This window comes from Acomys russatus, chromosome 2, assembly GCF_903995435.1.
Source record: "Acomys russatus chromosome 2, mAcoRus1.1, whole genome shotgun sequence".
Taxonomy (NCBI): domain Eukaryota; kingdom Metazoa; phylum Chordata; class Mammalia; order Rodentia; family Muridae; genus Acomys; species Acomys russatus.
The window spans coordinates 96,513,453-96,532,993 of NC_067138.1; the positions used below are offsets into that span (position 1 = coordinate 96,513,453).

Consider the following 19,541-nt stretch of genomic DNA (forward strand, 5'->3'; position numbering starts at 1 on the left):
GACATTTCTCCAGGATTTATTGGTGGGCTGTTTAAGAAACCCCTAGTTGTCTGGACTTGTTATTTTTTATTCTTTCTTTATTTATTTTTACTTTTGCTTATTCTTTGTTTTCTTTGGGGAGGTGGTGGGTTAGGTGCTCACAAGGGTAGGAGGGGCAGACCTCAGAAGACTGGGAAGTGTGTACTCTGGGTTCATGAGATGAAATTCCCAAATAATCAATAAAAATATTATGAAAAAGAAGTGGTAAAAAAAATGCCCGTCACCATTTCCTTAACAATATTAAAAATAAAGAAGGTTTTTTTTTAAATCCAAGATATTTTAATTGATTATTTGGGAATTTCACATAATGCACCCCAATCACATTCACGTCTCAGTCCTTCCAGGTCCAACACACACACACACACACACACACACACACACACACACACACACACACACCCTTATGACTTCCTCCCAGAAAAAAAAGAAAAAAGAAAACAAACAAACAAACAAAAACCAACTAACCAACCAGCCAAACAAACAAACAAAACCGTCAAGTCCAATTTGTGTTGCTCATATACTCTAGAATGTGTGGTCAAACTCGCAGTGGCCTGCCCCTTAAAGAAAACTGTGTCCTTCTCCATCCCCACCCATGCCACACCCATCTACATCTCCACCCTTGCCACACCCATCTACATCCCCACCCATACCACAACCATGCACTGTGAAAAACTGACTTTAGCATCCCTATCACAATTTTTATTTTTTTGTGTTTTTGTTGCTTTTTTGTTTTGTTTTGTTTTGTTTTTCAAGACAAGGTTTCTCTGTGTAGCCTTGGCCGTCCTGGACTCATTTTGTAGACCAGGCTGGCCTCAAACTCACAGTGGTCCACCTGCCTCTGCCTCCCGAGTGCTGGGATTAAAAGCATGTGTCCAACGCCTGGCTTCCTATAACAGTTTTTAAGAGTTCTCTTCCCAATCGATGTTCCTGTGTCCCCTAGTAAGTTGAGCAGGTGCTATCAATGATGTGGATTCTGTTGCCTGCTTTTGGTCACTTCCCCCTAACAGGGCTGCCTTGTCTGGCTTCACTGGATGACTGTGTGCTCAGTCCTGATGCAACTTGATGTGCTGGTATGGCTTTGGGGAGGGGGTTTCCCTTTTCTGAGGACAAGGGGAAGAGGGAGAGGGGGGAGGCAGGGATTGAGAGGAGAGGAGGAAATTGGCTACAATCAGGATGCAACATGAACATATAAATTAAAAACAATTTTTTTTAAAAAGAGTTTTCAATGGCTTCCTGTCTAAACTCTTTCTTTTTGGGTGCAGACCAGATGCAGGGGAGAGGTTTTTACAGAATCCTTCAGTATGGACTTTAACAGCATTCAGACAAATGGCAATATTCACCAAGCCCAACTCTTCAACCTCGAGACATGGAGGAGGCACACAACAAGGCAAATTCAGAGCATCCGTCTGTCATGCTGCCCGGTGAGAATACGCCTTGTATAAATGGAAGCATATCTCAAAAGCAGATTTAAAGACATGTGTTGACAATTTTTTAAAGACATTGAAAGTTCAATTCTGAACTTCATATGGACAAACAAAAAACCCAGAATAGCTAAAACAATCTTCTACAATAAAAGGTGCTCCGGAGGAATCTCCATACCTGATCTCAAACTGTACTATAAAGCAATAGTAATTAAAACAGCATGGTACTGGCACAGCAGCAGGCAGGTTGATCAGTGGAATCGAATCGAAGACCCAGATATGAATCCACACACATATGGTCACTTGATTTTTGACAAAGAAGCCAAATCCATTCAATGGAAAAAGGATAGCATCTTCAACAAATGGTGCTGGTCTAACTGGAGGTCTATGTGTAAAAAAATGAAACTGGACCCATATTTGTCACCTTGCACAAAACTCAAATCCAAGTGGATTAAAGACCTCAACATAAAACCAGAGACACTAAGCCACTTAGAAGAAAAAGTGGGAAAGAGCCTGGAACATATTGGCACAGGAGACAACTTCCTGAACAGAACACCAACGGCCCAGGCCTTAATGTCAACCATTAATAAATGGGACCTCATGAGGCTGAGAAGCTTCTGTAAGGCAGGAGACACTGTCAAGAGAACAAAGCGACAGCCTACAGACTGGGAAAAAATCTTCACCAACCCTACATCTGACAAAGGTCTAATATCCAAAATATATAAAGAACTCAAGAAATTAAACACCACCAAACCGAATAACCCAATTGAGAAATGGGGCTTGGAACTAAACAGAGAATTCTCAACAGAGGAGTATCAAATGGCTGAGAAACACTTAAAGAAATGCTCAACCTCCTTAGTCATCAGGGAAATGCAAATCAAAACAACTCTGAGATTCCATCTTACACCCATCAGAATGGCTAAGATCAAAAATTCAAGCGACACCACATGCTGGCGAGGATGTGGGGAGAGAGGAACACTCCTTCATTGCTGGTGGGAATGCAAACTAGTACAGCCACTTTGGAAATCTATCTGGTGCTATCTCAGAAAAATGGGAATAGGGCTTCCTCAAGACCCAGCTATTCCACTCCTTGGAATATACCCAGAAGATGCTCCAGCACACAACAAGAAAATTTGCTCAACCATGTTCATAGCAGCCTTATTCATAATAGCCAGAACATGGAAACAGCCTAAGTGTCCCTCAGTAGAAGAGTGGATAAAGAAACTGTGGTACATATACACTATGGAATACTACTCAGCTATTAAAAACAAGGAATTCCCGAAATTTGTGGATAAATGGATTGAGCTAGAAATGATCATAATGAGTGAGTTAACCCAGAAGCAGAAAGAATCAAATGGTATATACTCACTTATATCTGCATACTAGCCCAAGGGGCATGTCCCACAAAAGCCTTCACTTACCAGGAAACTGGGACAGAGGGGAAGGCATCCTATTGGGACTCTAAATGAGAGACGCATAGGAGAACAGCAAAGTAGAAGGATCCAGAGGGTCCTAGAAATCTACAAGTAGAACAATATGATAGGCAGATTTGGGCCCAGGGGTCCCGCTCAAACTAAGGCACCAGCCAAGGACAACACAGGAGGTAAACTTTAATCCCCTTCCCAGATCTAGCCAATGGTCAGAATATTCTCCACAGTTGAGTGGAGAGTGGGATATGTCTTTCTCATGTACTCTTGTGCCTCACATTTGACCATGTCCCCTGGAGGGGGAGACCTGGTGGCACTCAGAGGAAGGACAGCAAGTAGCCAAGAAGAGACTTGATACCCTATGAGAATATACAGGGGGAGGTAATCCCCCTCAGGAACAGTCATAGGGGAGGGGAATAATGGGAAAATGGGGGGGGGGGAGGAATGGGAGGATACAAGGGATGGGATAAACATTGAGATGTAACAAGAATAAATTAATAAAATCCATTCATGTCAAAAAAAAAAAAAAAATAAAATAAATAAAAATAAAAAATAAAAAAAGACATGTGTTGATATTTAACTTATTTATTTATTTTTTTCACACACATTATAGTATACATATAATATATATTATATATTACACAGAAATTGGAGAATATTTCTCCAGGATTTACTGGTTAGCTATTTAGGAAGCAGTTGTCTGAAGTTCACAAAAATACTTTCATTATTTCTCAGTAAAACAGTTGGAAAAAATAAATGCCAGTCACTGTTTTCATAACAATATTAAAAATAAAGTTTTTTATCTAACAATAATATTTTATCAATTATTTGGGAATTTCCCAAATATCTATTTATTTCCAACACACACACATATGTTGATCATAACGTCTCTCGCTCAACTACTCCCAGCTTCTCTTCACCTCCCTATCCATTAAATTTGATGGATTTCCTCTATTTCTCTCTCAACCCCTCCAAAACAGAAAACATAACAACAACCAATGAAAATCAAAACAGACAAACTAAAAGCAGGATGGAAGGAGAGAAGGACGGAAGAAAAAGAAAATCAGTAAGACAAAAAAACACAAATGCAAAACAAAACAAAAAGCACACAGAAAAAAACACACGGAGTCTGTTTTTTGTAGTCCAACTACTCCTGGGCATGAGTCCTGCCCTGCACTGTAATTGTTATACTTAGTGACACAACATTAAGCAAAAGTGATCTGGGTATCTACTGTAAACAGCATCTTGAGTAGGGGTGGTACTTGTGTTCACGTCCCTTTCTCCATGCTGGGATTTTGTCTGGTTTGACCCTGCGCAGGTTCATCACCTCTGAACTGAATTGTGCATCTGTCACCATTTCTGAGTGAGTATGCCATCAGCCTGCAGCCACCACCACCACCTAGCTATTAATAATCTTTCTACCTCCTGTTTAGAATAGATCCCTGAGCCTTGAGGGGAGGAGTTTGGTAAAGACATATCAGTTAGGGTTTAGTGCTCCTCCAAAGTTTCTCACACTGCGTGATGTCCAGTTGTGGGTAATTTTATTGTCATCTACTGCAAGAAGTCCATTTTCTGATGAGAGTCTAGGAATGTCCTGCTTCATGGGTACAGCAGTATATGGATTAGGAGTCATTTTATTGTATTTCTTTAGCAGAATAATAATACTATGTTCTTCCGTAGGCCTATAATAAATTTACTCTCAGGTTCTTGGCCACTTTATCAGTATTATACATAGATTCCATCTCATGGAGTGGGTCTTAGATAAATAAATAGATGGTTGCTTACTCCCATAACTTTTTTTGCCACTATCGTACCAATATATCATGCAGGTAGGTCACTGTTACAGGTCTCCAGGCTTTTAGCTGGATAAAACTGATGGTTCCTTTTTTCCTTCAGTACCTTCCAGAGCCATGAATGCTAGTTGGTCAGGGCAAAGTTTCTAGTTAGGCATCAGCTCAACTTCTCCATGTTCAGTGACATAACCAAGTTGTGTCTTCAGTATTAGGGCCTTAGCATCAAGTTATTGAGAATAACAAATCATCTTGGTAATCGACTCTAATGTTTGTGGGAGTGAGTGGTACCTCTTTGGCCAATGACTAAAGAAAATGGGGCATCATCTTTCCAATTATATGTCTCCTTTTAAATTCCTTTCATATGTGTATATATTTTGGGAAGTTGCTATAGTATTAGGTTTCCATATGCTTGTTCTCTTTAAATTTAATTTATTTATTATTCACTTTACATCCTGGTCAAAGTGCCATCCCTCTTCACCTCTGAGCCCCACCCTCCCTCTCTCTCTCACATTTCCCTCCCTTCCCATCCCCCACCCATTCCCACTCCTCCCAACCTCCACCCCTACAAGAAGATATCGCACCCCCAGCTCATCAAGTCATATCAGGACTGAATGCATCCTCTTCCCCTGTGGCTTGGCAAGGCAGTCCTGCCAGGGGGAAGTGATTGAAATGTTGGCAAAAGAGTCCATGTCAGAGACAGACCCCACTTTCTTTACTAGGGGACCCACATGAATCCTGAGCTGGCCCTCAGCTACATCTTTGTAGGGGGTATAGATCCAGTTCATGCAAGGTCTTTGGTTGGTGCTGCAGTCTCAGCAGGCCCCTCTGGGACCTGGTTAGTTGGCTTTGTTGGTCTTCTTGTGAGGTTCTTAAAATCTCCTGGTCCTTTTCCTCTTCCCCTCATTTTTCCACAAGGTTCCCTATACATTGACCAATGTTTGGCTGTGAGTCTCAGCATCTACTTTGAGGTGCTCCTGGGTGGAGCCCCTGAGAGGACAACTCTGCTTGACTCCTGCTGGCAAGCATAGCAGAGTATCATTAATAATGTCAGGGGTGGTTTCCCATAGGGTTGGTCTTGGGTTGGGCCAAGCATTGGTTGAACCTTCCATCAATCTCAGCTATATTTGCTCTATATTTATCCCTGCTCATCTTGTAGGCAGGGTAAATTTTGGGTCAAAGGTTTTGTGCGTGATCAGTGTGCCCTTCCCTCTATCTGGAGACTTGTCTAGTTAGAGGTTGTCCTCTTCAGTCTCTATGCCCCCTGCTACTAGTAGTCTCTGCCAGAGTCTCTCTCATGTTCCCCTGAGAGCCTACCATGACTTAGGTCTCCAGCTTGTCACAGAAATACCCCTGCCCACAGTTTCTCTTTTCTCAACAGGCCTTTTGTTCTCCCATCCCTGCTGTCTCCATAGGACTTTTAAATGGCCTATACTGTTAGAGTCACTTCCCAGAATCTTCTTTGACCTTGCCCTCCTAGCCCCTCCCACTCTTTCTATTCCAGTTTCTCCTGTACTTCTTTATAAGACTATTTCCCTTTTCTTAGAAGATGCTCTCCCCCTCTCACCCAGCCCCCAATTAGTAACCTAACCTCTGTGGTTATTTGGATTGAAACACACATATCTAAATAACATCCACATATAAAAGAAAGCCTCTAATATTTGTCTTTTCTGGTCTGGATTACCTCACTTCTAACAATTGTTTCTGGCTCTATCCACTTACCTACAAATTTTATAATTTATGGTTTTTAAAAGTTGAGTAAAATTCCATTGTGTAAATGTACCACACTTTATTTTCCAGCCATCAGTTGATGAACTTCTAGGCTGTTTCCTGTTCTTGGCTTTTACAGATAGAGCAGTCTCATCAGTTATATGTGTTCCCCTTTCCCTGCACCCTCAACTGCGTGTGCTGCCATTTATTTTATTGATCTTCTGTTTCTATTTTAATTAAGTTATTTGTTTTCTTGATAAGTTTTTTAGTTCTTGGTATATTCTAACTCATGATCTATCAGATGTACAGATAGTAATGCTTTTTTTTTTTTTTTTTTTTTCATTTTTTGGGCTGTCGCTTGGTTCAAATGATGATGTGCTATGCCATACAAAAGCAGTTTAGCTTCATGGGGCTCCATCTATTAATGCTGTGCTACTGGTGTCCTATTCAGAAAGTCCTTTCCTGTGCCAATGAGTTCAGTTCTTCCCTACATTTTCTTCTATCCCATTTGGGATATCTAGTACTATACTAAAGTCCTTGATCTATCGCATAGGGTAAGAAATATTGACCCATTTACATTCTAGTATCTGTAGTCATTCAGTTTTGCCAATACCGGACAATGTTTTGTTTACTCCAGTACCAATCTGGGAGTACTTTGACTGGGAGTTCAATCAGAAGTCTTTAATTGTGTGAAATTATGTCTGATTCTTCAATTCTATCCCATTGATCAACATGTCCATTTTTATGGCAATACTATGCTGATTTTAATTACTATAGTTATCTAGTACAAATTTGAAATCTGAATAGTGATGCCTTCAGCAGTTCTTTTATTAGTCAGGTTTATGTTAGCCATCCTGGTTTTTGTGAGTACGTTTCCATATGAAATTGAATATTTATGTTTCAATATCTGTGACAATTATTTTGGAATTTTGATGGGGATTGCATCGAATTTGTGGGTTTCTCCTGGTATGATAGGCATTGTTACCATATTAATCCTACTGATCCACTAGTGTGTCAGATTTTTTCCATCTTCTGGTGTCCTCACTTTCTTTCATCAATATCTTTCACTTGCTTAGTTGGAGTTAGCCCATAATAATGCTTGTTGCTATAATGGAAAGCACTATTCCCCTTATTTCTTTCTCAATATATTTGTCATTTGTGTATAGAAGGGCTGCTAATTTTTATCTGTTAAATGTGTATCCTGTTACTTTGTTGAAAATGCTTATCATCTGTAGAAGTTCCATGGTGGTGTTTTGGGGGCCTTTTATGTCATCATGTCATATGTAATTAAGGATATTTTGACTTCTTCCTTTCTTATTTGTTTCCCTTTGCTCTCCTTCAGTTGTCTTATTGCTTTAACTAAGGCATCAAGTACTATATTAAGTAGTTATGGGGAGAGAGGGGAGAGAGAGAGAGAGAGAGAGAGAGAGAGAGAGAGAGAGAGAGAGAGAGAGAAGAGAGAGAGAGAGAGAGAGAGAGAAGAGAGAGAGAGAGAGAGAGAGAGAGAGAGAGAGAGAGAGAGAGAGAGAGAGAGAGAGAGAGAGAGAGAGAAAGGGGATATCTTTTTATTGTTCTTGATTTTACTGGAAATGCTTTAAGTTCCTCTCCATTTAGGACAATGTTCCTTATAGACGTGCCTTTATTATGTAGGTATGTCTTTTGTATCCCTAGTCTCTCCGTGACTTTTAAAGCATATTTACACCTAAAATAATCCTAAATATATTTATTTAGGTAAGAATCATTTGCCTTTTTGTGAAACAATGTGTGCTTTGATGTGATTATAAGAAAGGAAGAAAAAAGAGAGAGAAGAATGAGGGAAAAATAAAAGGGTGCCAGAGGAGAAGGAAAGTGGGAAGGGGGGAAGGGAGCAGGGGAGAGGATACAGCCTCTGATGAAGGAAACTTTTTCCAATCTTGATGAGGTTGTCACCAAATCAGTGTACTATCCTTAGGTTGACTGGGAAGTATAAGCCCAGAGCTGTACTTTGTGTTCTCTGCTTTCATTGGAGCATTCTACTTAGCCCTTGTTCCTCACGACTCAGTCAAGTATCGCAATGAAAAACCAGAAGCAATAGCAATGTTAGCTCAGAGCAGGCTGTGAGAATTCCAAGAGCCAGTGCTGCAGACGCACCTGCACACAGGACAGGACCGACTTCCTGTTTATCTGCCACGTCCCAATATTTACCATTGTGAGCAACAGACTGCCCTCGTGACCCAGCAGGAGCAAATACGAGAAAGCTGGTTGCCAAAGGCTGCTACTCCCGGGGAACAAGGCACACCGCTTTGGAACCAACAGTGTGATGAACGTTTTAGAGGGGCTCCAGTCGTACTAATTACCGCCCACATCCATCTGTGCCATGTGGCTCCCTGCCAGACTCTTAGATTATTGTGTGGCTATGGGCATATTTTTTCCAGAGATTTGATCCAAACTCATTATTCCCAGAGGCTCATCTGAAAAGCCGCTGAATCTGGCTCTCCTGGGGAACTTTAGAACAATGTTAATTCCTAGGCCCCTTCCTCCATTGAAAGAGACTTTGGAGTCTTTCAAGGTTGCACAAAAAAGCACCATTTGCGTGCTTACTTCTCATCTTCAGATGGGGAAATATGCAGCCAAATGCCAAACCATTTCAATTTTCATGCTGAGGAATACCAAAAATGCATATTTCCTTAGTAAATAAGTGGGCCCTTACCACTGTATGATTCCCCAGGTCAGCGACATGCCCAGGCATGAAGAGGAGTGGGCATTTAGTGGGAGCTCCAAAGACAGACTTAACTGAAATCTGCCTCCTCCATCAGTGGGTGTTGTTTGGCTAGTTACTTAACCTCCATGGACCCTTGAATCCTCACATGTAACAGAATATAGTCGCTGTTTCCACCTTGTTAGTTATTGAGAAAATTAAGTATGTTGGGTGTCAGATACTTAACATGCTGTCTGGCACATACTATAGGGCCCAATAAAATGCTAGTGACAGTTGTAAAAGTGTGGCCTTGTTAAGTTAATATAAATCAACAACATACAGGGCATGTTTGAATGTAAGGGTGTTCTTTTACTCTGCTGACATGCTAGAAAATGCACTAAATTAAAAGCTTTTCCTCTGCACTTGCCTTTGGAAGAAAGCTTTTGTAAAGGGTTAACAAGGAAAATAACACATTTTGTTCCCCAGGAATACAGCTCTTCACAGATATGAATATTTTTATGCGTATTTCAAAAAGTTCAAGGGAAAAAAAAAAAACAGATAACGCTCTCCACAGGGCTGAAAGCAGAAGCAAAAACTGGAGGAAACAGGGAAATTAATGAATAACTTACCTTTCAGAGTAAATTCCACTTTCTCCACGCTGACTTATGCTGAGAAGCAGAAGTGGCTAGTAAATAAATGTATGCCTGCTTAGTGAATGGCAAGTGAATAAGTGTGTGCTTGCTTATTGAAAATGTGACCGAGTTCTCATCCCCTGCCTAAAAGATCCCATGAATTCACTGACACTCTTAGGAATACAACAGATCCCCAAGTTCACTTCTGCCTAGCTCAGCTGGAATGACTGCAAAACTTGAGGAGGTTTCTGTGTGATTAGGCTCTGTGTAAAATGTTCTTTCTCATGCAGGCTCCATACTTCAAGCCTATAAATTATTAATGTGTGTTATGACTGTTAGAGCAATGTATGGAAACTCACCCAGAATCCAAAATCTCAAATAAAAGTAAATGGTTAAGAGTGAAAGAGACAAAGGAGACAGTTCTGTTGGTTTGATTCAAGTTGAAACATTTCTACTATTCCCTCAGCATTGATTTTAAAGCTCTGAATGACACAGAGTGATGAATAATTCAGGTTTCATTTATTAGTCCACTGACCCTATGCATGGCTTCATAAAAATGAAAATAATGTCACTCTCCTGCTTCATTCTGCATAGAACGGGAAATGTCTGCAGCTGAGCAGAGCTGCATGATGCACTTTGATATAGCACAGTGTATACACCTATATTTGCATGTCATACATTTAGAAGAAAGGTTGAGATAAAAAAATTCAATAGTGCATAAAAGGGACTGCTTTTCCCCCTTCTGGCTACTGACTTGGTCTTAGGGGAAAACAAAAAACAAAAAACAAAAACAATGCTGATCATTCTGTGACAACCGATATCCTGGCAACTGGAGTTCCACAACCTAGGATGGTGTTCCGTGATCTCAGCCTGAGATTGACGGTGCATCACAGGGCTCTGTCCTGGAAGAGTGAGTTTTCTCCCTCTATGTTCTAAGGACTTAAATCTGTTCGATGAAATTATCCATCTCCGGATTTGGAATAGTAACAGTGCTTTCAACAAAACAAAGATTTCAGGGAAAGAATATGTGCTCCTTGAGGCTAAGGCCTTGAATTACATCATTAGTTGAACAGGCTTGAGACATGTTGGCATTGCCAGGATGTAGACTAGTCTACTAGAACCTGGAAGTCTTTGCTACAGTAGAGTATTAACAATTGTCAAAGATGCGCATATGAAAGTCATCCACCTCCAACAATAATAAACGATCTGGTAGGTATTTCCTCAACTCAATACATTTGGAGGCTGGAGAAGGAGTTAGCTCAGTAAAGTGAAGTTCAATAAAAGGTTTCCAGCTGATTATGGAATAATCTTGGCTATTTCTATGACAATCAGTACTACATTATCAAAAGTATTTGTTACACAGTCTTGCCCTGTAGAACATTCAAAAGTAAGTGTGTGAGCCAGACATGGGGTTCTAAATTTGTAATCCGAACACTTGAAAGGGTTAGGAAGACAAACCATATGAGGCCACAATGAGACTTTGTCTCCAAATAAGGGAGTTTATGAAGAGCTACTGGCGCTTGATAGCTGCTAGGGGATGGGAACTCAGTGTTTGGGATGTGACCTGTACTCCAGTAGATGGCCCTAAATAGCCTTAGCAGGTTATTAAACCAATACAAGATCATGAAGTTTTACTAGAGATGTGTTGGGGAGATCTGTGGGAGTAAATTGAGATGGAGGATGGATATAATCATACTTCATTGCGTATAAGAATAAAATTCTCACAGAATATACAAAAGAGAATATGTGAAAACTTTATATGAGACTATTGACTAAGGACCTCTTCTTGCATTATAGGTTTAAAATGGAATTGAAATAGACCAATACATGGTATTTTTGTAAGAAATAATAGAAGTATGGCTATCTTCCAACTCACAGTGAGGCAGAGGGCATTGCTTACAATTTGAGTAGAAGTCTTTTGACATTTTGGTATTCATCTGTGCTCTTCACTGAGTCTGATGCAATGAGCTTGTTGCAGCAAACTAACCTGCTTTGGCTAAAGTAGCTATCCTTTCAAACCTGCTAACACTCAGGGTTCATGGATAATTTCTGCTGGTGAGACCTCCCTACATATTTAGCAGGGGAAGCCATGGCAAAAAGCCTGTCATACACTATTCACGGGGCACCAAAAGTCAAGGCAAAAGCATGATCTCATCCCTAGGGGACACAACCTCACAGAAAACTCCCTGGTACTTTGGCTCTTACAATCTTTCCATTTGTAGAACAAACGACTACAAAAAGGATGAATTTGAAAAAGTGCAAGAGTGGAATATGAGAGAGTGTTTGAGGGGAGAAAGGGGGAGAGGGGCAAATGATGCAATCATATTATAATTTAAAAAATGAAAAAAAAAATAAGTTTTTAAAAAGCAATATACCAAGAATTACTTTTAATTCCTAAGGGCTGAGGACAGAATAACCAAGAAGTTGAACATGATTTTTATCATCATTAAAAGAGTCTTGCAAGTGAGAATCCACATAAGATTCTGCCTGTGGCATCTGCCTAGTGCTCACTGCACTGCCAGACTAGTAGCATTGAAGATCTCATTAGAACGTTGCCTTTCCAGATTCATCCCAAAGAATTCAGAAGGCTCGACTGATAAGATGAGGAAGAACAGAGAAAATGTTCTCTGACAGAAATAAGTAGCTCTTTCCTCCGTACAAGCTTCCTATGTGAAAGATACTCAAACTAGGAGGGGGAAAAAACTCTAGTGCTTTAATATATGTCACATTTAGTTCACATCATAATAGAACAGAGGACATTGGGATTAGAAAACTGGGGCCTTGTTTTGCAACTTAAAGTCATCATTTTGTAATTCCTAAAGATGAGCAAAGACTTCCTAAAGATGAACTAAGACTTCATGTTCTCTGCCCCATGCCCTAACACACGCGCGCACACACACACACACACACACACACACACACACACACACACACACACACACACCAAAACCAGAAACTAGCTGCAGTGAGTCGATACAGACAACAGAAGGCCAAATTCACTGCTTCATAGCCATATGCTGTGGTTAATACTCATGCCGTATCCAGGCTTCTCTGACTTCTCCCTGCCATGGGCAGTCAGTCTTGCTGCATGATCTGGCTGACGGCCTATTTCCCACCATGTCTTCTTGACTAAGCCCACAGATTTGCTTAGCATTTCCCCTATGCATGAAATAGCACAAGACAGATAGTTTATGGATGTGCCTTCTCGATTTTTATCTTTCTAATTTGGAAAACTAAAATCTCTAGGCCAATTTAAATATGCCTCCAGGAACTTCCAAACATTGGTTTTTCTCATTACATGGGGTAAATTAAGGGCTTCTTTCATGTGATAACTCTCAGGACTCTCAAAAAAGAGCTGTTATTGCATCTATTTCATCTCAGTTTTCTGTGCTTACCAAACACTGCCAGTTTTCCTTGCTTCTTCTCTCCATACAGACAGTTATATACATTTCAGGGAACAGTCTAAATCCTCCTGAAAAGCAGGAAGAATACTTACACTGCAGTGAGCATTTCAGAAGATATTGCTATACCTACAAATATATACACTTTGGTAAACAGCGTAATTTTTATCATTACTCTGATATGTAATTCACAGATATGTAACAGTTATTGTGACTGTTCTTGTGTTTCTATATGGAGAAACTTCCTACGATAACACTCTGGACTCCTGCCACCCATCGCTTAGGCATCCTCAGAGGATGTGAGTTGCCAACTCATGAGTTCCAGCCACTGCTTCAGCTTTTGTGACAATCGACCTTTGCAGATCATAAGCATCGGGATTAAATCTCCACTCTCTGTGCAGAATAGCAAGCAGTTACAATGATTTGGACAGATCCAAATTCTGTCTGCATTACTTGTCCGAAGAATCAAACTAGCAATGGAACAAATGGTGGGAAGAGTACAAGAAACATTGTTTTCAGTTTCTGCAAACAGTTTTATCCTAATGAACTGACACGTCCAGCAGTTTCTCGGTTGGTGGGAAGGAAGAATGGGAGGAATGGATTTCCCCTAAATTCCAATATGAGAAACTTCAGATTGGAACTGAAGGTTGAGGAAAAGATAGCGCACTGCATGTAGAAAGCACAGAAAACCTTACACTCTAGATTGCATGGGATTTTATAACTGAACAGCCAGCAGCCAGTGGTCTCCAGCACTAGCAAACAGAAGAGTTCTGGGTTGGTTGGAAGACTCTACTTGCTGAAGCTTAGTACGTGGTCTGAAACAAATGACCTCAAAATATGCAAGTGCAAGTTTTGCCTAAGCATACACACAGCTGAGGCAGTGGCATGATTAGAGGAAGAATAGGCTTTGTTGTTGTCTGTCCCATAAGCATTAGACATTTTGTGGCATTGTTTGTTCTGAATGCGACTAACAAACAAGGAAGTATAAACTGCCAAGGCGGTGGAGCCCATCACGCATCATGGAACACTGCTAAGACTCTGGCTTCAAACTGCTAGTGCCAGACCTGAATAAGAACACCAGGCGTCCTTTCCCAGAGTCCCCTTGCTGAGAAAACCCAGAATAACAAGCTAGCAAGAGTAAAATTTAAAGCACAATTCCTTTGGTCTTTCAGTGAAACATTTTAAGAAAATCTGCTTTGGCACTTTAAAGACGTGGACTAAAGTTTCTGAAAAGATAAACGTGCAACTTACTATTGAAGGCCCAATTTCTCTATTCGTGCTAAGAATGAGTTCATATTGAGGCTTGGAACACCACTGAGATGCTGATCTTAAATCACTGCTAAAGTTTATTATCCCCATAAGCTGATAACAAAACTTGTCGATCCTGGATTTCCACAATGGTAATTTAAGAGGAAGCCATTATTCATTTCTAAATGTAATGAGCTTGGGATGCTTAATAGCAACCGTCAGCTTGCTTGCACTAAGAAGTGGTCAGAGGGTACCTTTGGGGTATTTCTAGAAAAGATTAACTAAGGCCAAAGGAAAGCCTAGAATTCCAGTGGGACCGTCCTGAACATTGGGCCCAGATGGGGTAAGGGGTGGAAAATGAGCATGTGCAGGAACAGTCTTCCTCTGCTTCCTCACAACTACTGTTAGTAGCAAGCAAGGCGGACGTGAGTAGGGGAACTCTGGTTGTCCTGTAACACCCCTTTTCTGTGCGGTTAGGTATATCCTGACTAGGGAGATGGGGGAACTAAATGTGAGGCAACCAAGGAAATTGAAGCTGTATCTTGGCAGCCCTGTCTCTTAATGACCTGAAGGCTTCCTTGCGGTTTGACACACTTGAAGCCATAGGTGTATCCTAGCTGCCATAGCAGAGCACTTTTCCAGGGGCCGTGCATGCCCACTGGTGAACATTCTTGTAAGCAGGAAACAAAACCTTCAGGGACATCTTGACCCTGCACAGTGGAGTGGGATGAAATGAAAGGAACTTAACAATAGACTCACAAAGAGGGGACATGCAAAAAGTTTTTTAAAAGCCACGACCCAGTGGATTGCTCCCCCACTTTGCAGATAATCCACTCTGATCTTTCTATGGACTGTGCTTTGTTTTGCTAACAAAATTTCTGCTTGAACTGTTTGTGTGTCTCAGCTGAAATCTTCCCTTTCAAGAGCATGAGAAGCAAACAGGGTGGTGTGAGCCTTTTTTCTCTGCCACACCCTTTCCATCACACTAGACTGAAGCTTCTAAAGCTGTGAGCCAAAATAAATACTTCTCCCTTTAAATTGTTATTTGAGAATTCTGCTACCATAAAACACACACACACACACACACACACACACATACACACACACACATACACACACACACAAATGGAGGCCTGGGTATCTAGTACAAAGGTCTTAATATCATTTAATCAGTATACTATTACAATCAATTTTTAGATTTCTAGAAGCAATAGTATACCAATAAGTACAAATACAAGGAAGACCTACAGGGGAGAAGGGGGGGGAGATAACCCCCCACAGGAAAAGAACTTAAACTGGATTATTATTGGAGACTTTATCAGTTATAGACCATACCATGCTGCTGCTGCACTAATGTTCCCAGGTGTGGGGATTGGTGTAGATCTAATACGTTTCTGTAAAGATAGTAATGACAATACTGAAGACATTTCATTGGTGATGTAACTAGACCAGCGAAATCTAAAATCAGACAACCACTGACATCAGTTCTCTTGTTATTTCCAGTCTCTGTAGCTGTAGCTTATCTTCTGGGAGTTGCTTAGTGTCAGCTTTATTGACTCTATACTGACTTATTGTTGACATGTGACTTTAGGGCAGTGAAGAATGTCACAGGTAGAGAATGGTTTACCTACAATGGTGCAATCCCATCCTTAAAGATGAGTCACTGCGGGTTTTAAGTCCAGAGAGTCAATGGTCGGGACAATAAAATTATTTCAGGAACAAATTCAAGACTCTTCCAGCTAGGATTTACCAATCTTACCCAGCTCAAGGGGTAACGTTGGCCTTCCATGCATTCTTCTCTTCCAGAATAAAGTGCTTGGCTGCAGTGAGAATCCATCTGGTGCCATAAGGGGCCAACCTATACGGGCTGCACAATGGATTTGACCAGCAGGGCTACCACAAATCTTGGAAAGCAGCTTTAAAGACAACACTGGAGAAGAGCAGGCTTCCTCAACAAAGACAAAGTCCATGTGCTCTGGACTAGGGATCAACAGGAGCAATTCTTGACTGTTTAGAACTCACTCTTATTACAAAGTAGAGTGTTAGGTTTCTTTTTCCTCTTAAAAGCTTAATCTAGCAAAATGCGAAGAGCTTTTATTTTGTTTCTTCTACCCAGGGGGTTAGAAAATATGATATTACTAGAAACACTGTCAGAATTTGTTTTATGGTTTGTATACATATTCACAGTTATGTAACATCAGCATAACACAAATTAGTGTGCTCATTTACATATCTAATAGATCTTTACATTTTGTTCCATGGAACTTAAAAGGAATTCTTAGTCTTTTACAGAGCTCTAGGTTTTTACTTGGCATTTCAGTACATTATTTGCAGAAGCCTTGATTCGGTGGTAGGATGAGCCCTTTGGTGTGAGTTCCAAATAGTCCTGAAATTTAATATGTACTTTATGGTAAAATTACTTATATTAGATTCATTCAAGCAAGTAAAAGACAAATTTGTGTCAATTGTTTATTAAAAATTTATTTTTACTTCATAACAAACCTTTAAGTTTTCATTAATTTAAATTGAATCTGTGTAGTCATGTTTAATGAATACCCAGGACTCCCGCTGCTGTATTTCTTTTGTAGCCAAAGTTTATTTTCAAAAGCCTGAGAGCTCTTAAGTGGTCTTTGGGATAGCAATATGTTACTTTTACCCTTAAAAGGCTATTATTTCTATATGACAATGAGGACAATAATTTAAATAATTGGTATAATAAATACCTATAAACATTTCACAGATATATTTTCTTGCATAATTGGGGATATTGTAAATAATGCATCTGCAATACTGATATTATTAACACAAAGATATATATATTGATATATATATATATATATATATATATATATCTTGTTATTATAGCTAATATATGTAGGAAAAAATATATATATAGCAGTCTGAAAACCACTGCAGAGATCTGAGTCCCTTTGTAGGTGCTATAAGTTTTATCACAATACAATTTTAATTAATGGAATATGTTGTGGAAATAGTTTTACATTGTTAAATTATTTTAAGGACTTTTAAAGGCTTCATATTTAAGACACATAAATTAAGGCAACTAAAACTAAGAATGCTAAAGAAAATCATTTAGGTGAAGAATTTTTACTCACCACTCTAAGCTCCATGAGGAGTCCTACTGCCTAACCTTCTACTCCAAACACTTCCTTAAATGTTCAAGCCAAAGGAGGCAGGTAACTAGCTAGTGAAAAGGTAACTAGCTACCTTCCTCATTATCTAGGATCTGATCTACTACAAGCCAAATTCAGTAATTTGGTCTCTTAACGTTCAGTTTGTGCCTGTAAACAGTGACGTAAAAATAACCTTTATTTGCTTGAGGTAGCTGTTGTCTCAGAGGCTTACTGCCTCTGTCTGCTACCCTAGGCCCAGTCCTGGATGCTTTTACCTTCCATACAATCTAATTTAGCCTAGAATGCCCTCCGCCCTGAGATTCGCTGCTCAAAAGCTCACCCTTCCTAGCTTTCTGAACTCTGGCTGGCCCACTCAATTCAGCTGTTCTGCCTCAAACTCTTCTCCAAGCTGACTGACTCAATCTGACTTCTCTCAGTTTATCATTGAGTAGCTCTTTTTGGTCTCAAACTAACTCTGCAAATCTACTCTTATCTTCTGGCTCTTTCTTGTTTTCTGGCTGCTTCTATCTTTACCTGTGGCTAGCTTGTTCTCTCTTCAACCTGTCTCTGTAAAACTCTCCTGGAAAAACTACTTCTGAATTCTATGAACTACGCCACAACAAACTCAGCTCCACTGCACTGCCTCTCAACTCACTGACTCGACCAAACAACCTGAACATCACTGACTAGAATTCAGAGATCTGCAAGCCTCTGTCCCATGAGCGCTGGGATTAAAGGTCTGTACCACCTCAGCCTGGACCTAATCTATTCAATCTATTCTTTATCTGATACTTGCTCTATATGAAGCTGGCCTTGAACTCAGAGCTCTGTTTTCCTCTGTCTCCTAGGATTAAAGGCTTGTCTATATTCCAGCTGGATCACACAGACCTAGAAGGTCCTTGGATATGATCCCTTGCCACAGCAGCCATGTTTTGAATTAAAATTCCTCTACACAATGAGAGAGAGAGAGACAGACAGAGAGACAGAGAGAGAGAGACAGAGACAGAGACAGAGAATGGATGAATGTCTCTTTTATACAGAAGTCAAAATTTCAATCCAGGGAAGTGTTTTGTAGAAGAAAGTGGGCGAGAACTGGTAATGTCCTCTAAACTTTATTCTGACGCACAGTGTTTGAAGTTGGTCAAAACACATACACTAACATGCAAAAAACAACAACAAAAAAAAGTACAATATACTTTAAAGACATTCAGGAAGTTCACAGAAATTCAAGAAGACATAAGCAGTGAACATGTTAAACAGGAGACAAATTAAAATAAATTATCTCTAAAAATATTACAGCATCTTTAATATGTGTAATTAAAATACATGACAATACAGGTGTTGCGCAGAAGGTGATGAATGGAGTTGACAGTATGTCAAAGTCCTGCTTTATCACAAATTGGTCAGAGTAATCATATTCATTAGAGTCAATCAAGTAAGATATATTTTATACTTGCCAGACTAACCAATAAAGTATTTAGAGAAGAAGTGAAAAAAAAATCTAGTATATTACAGAGGAACTTTAATGATTTAAAAATAGTTAAATATTAAAATATCAAAGGCAAAGGGGGGAAAAGGAACATTTTCACAGGGGCCAAGTAAAGACAAGATAGGAACAATAAACATGTCTTTTTTTTTTTTTTTTTTTTTTTTTTTGGTGTTAATTAAGATTGAAGTATTTTATTTTATTTTATTTTATTTTTACATTATTTTTTTTTATTAATTTATTCTTGTTACATCTCAATGTTTATCCCATCCCTTGTATCCTCCCATTCCTCCCCCCCCCCCATTTTCCCCATTATTCCCCTCCCCTATGACTGTTCCTGAGGGGGATTACGTCCCCCTATATATTCTCATAGGGTATCAAGTCTCTTCTTGCCTACTTGCTGTCCTTCCTCTGAGTGCCTCCAGGTCTCCCCCTCCAGGGGACATGGTCAAATGTGAGGCACCAGAGTACGTGAGAAAGTCGTATACATGTCTTAAAGGAGATTACTTCTTAAAAAAAATAATGATGTATTGTTAGACTGGCTGGAAAACCAGACTTCACTATGTGTCACTTATTAGA

General features: G+C 39.9%; 1 pseudogene; it reads left to right on the forward strand.

Annotated features, from left to right (window-relative positions):
• LOC127198767 (aldo-keto reductase family 1 member B1-like) overlaps positions 1-19,541 on the forward strand; it is a 65,598-nt pseudogene that overhangs the window by 3,904 nt on the left and 42,153 nt on the right.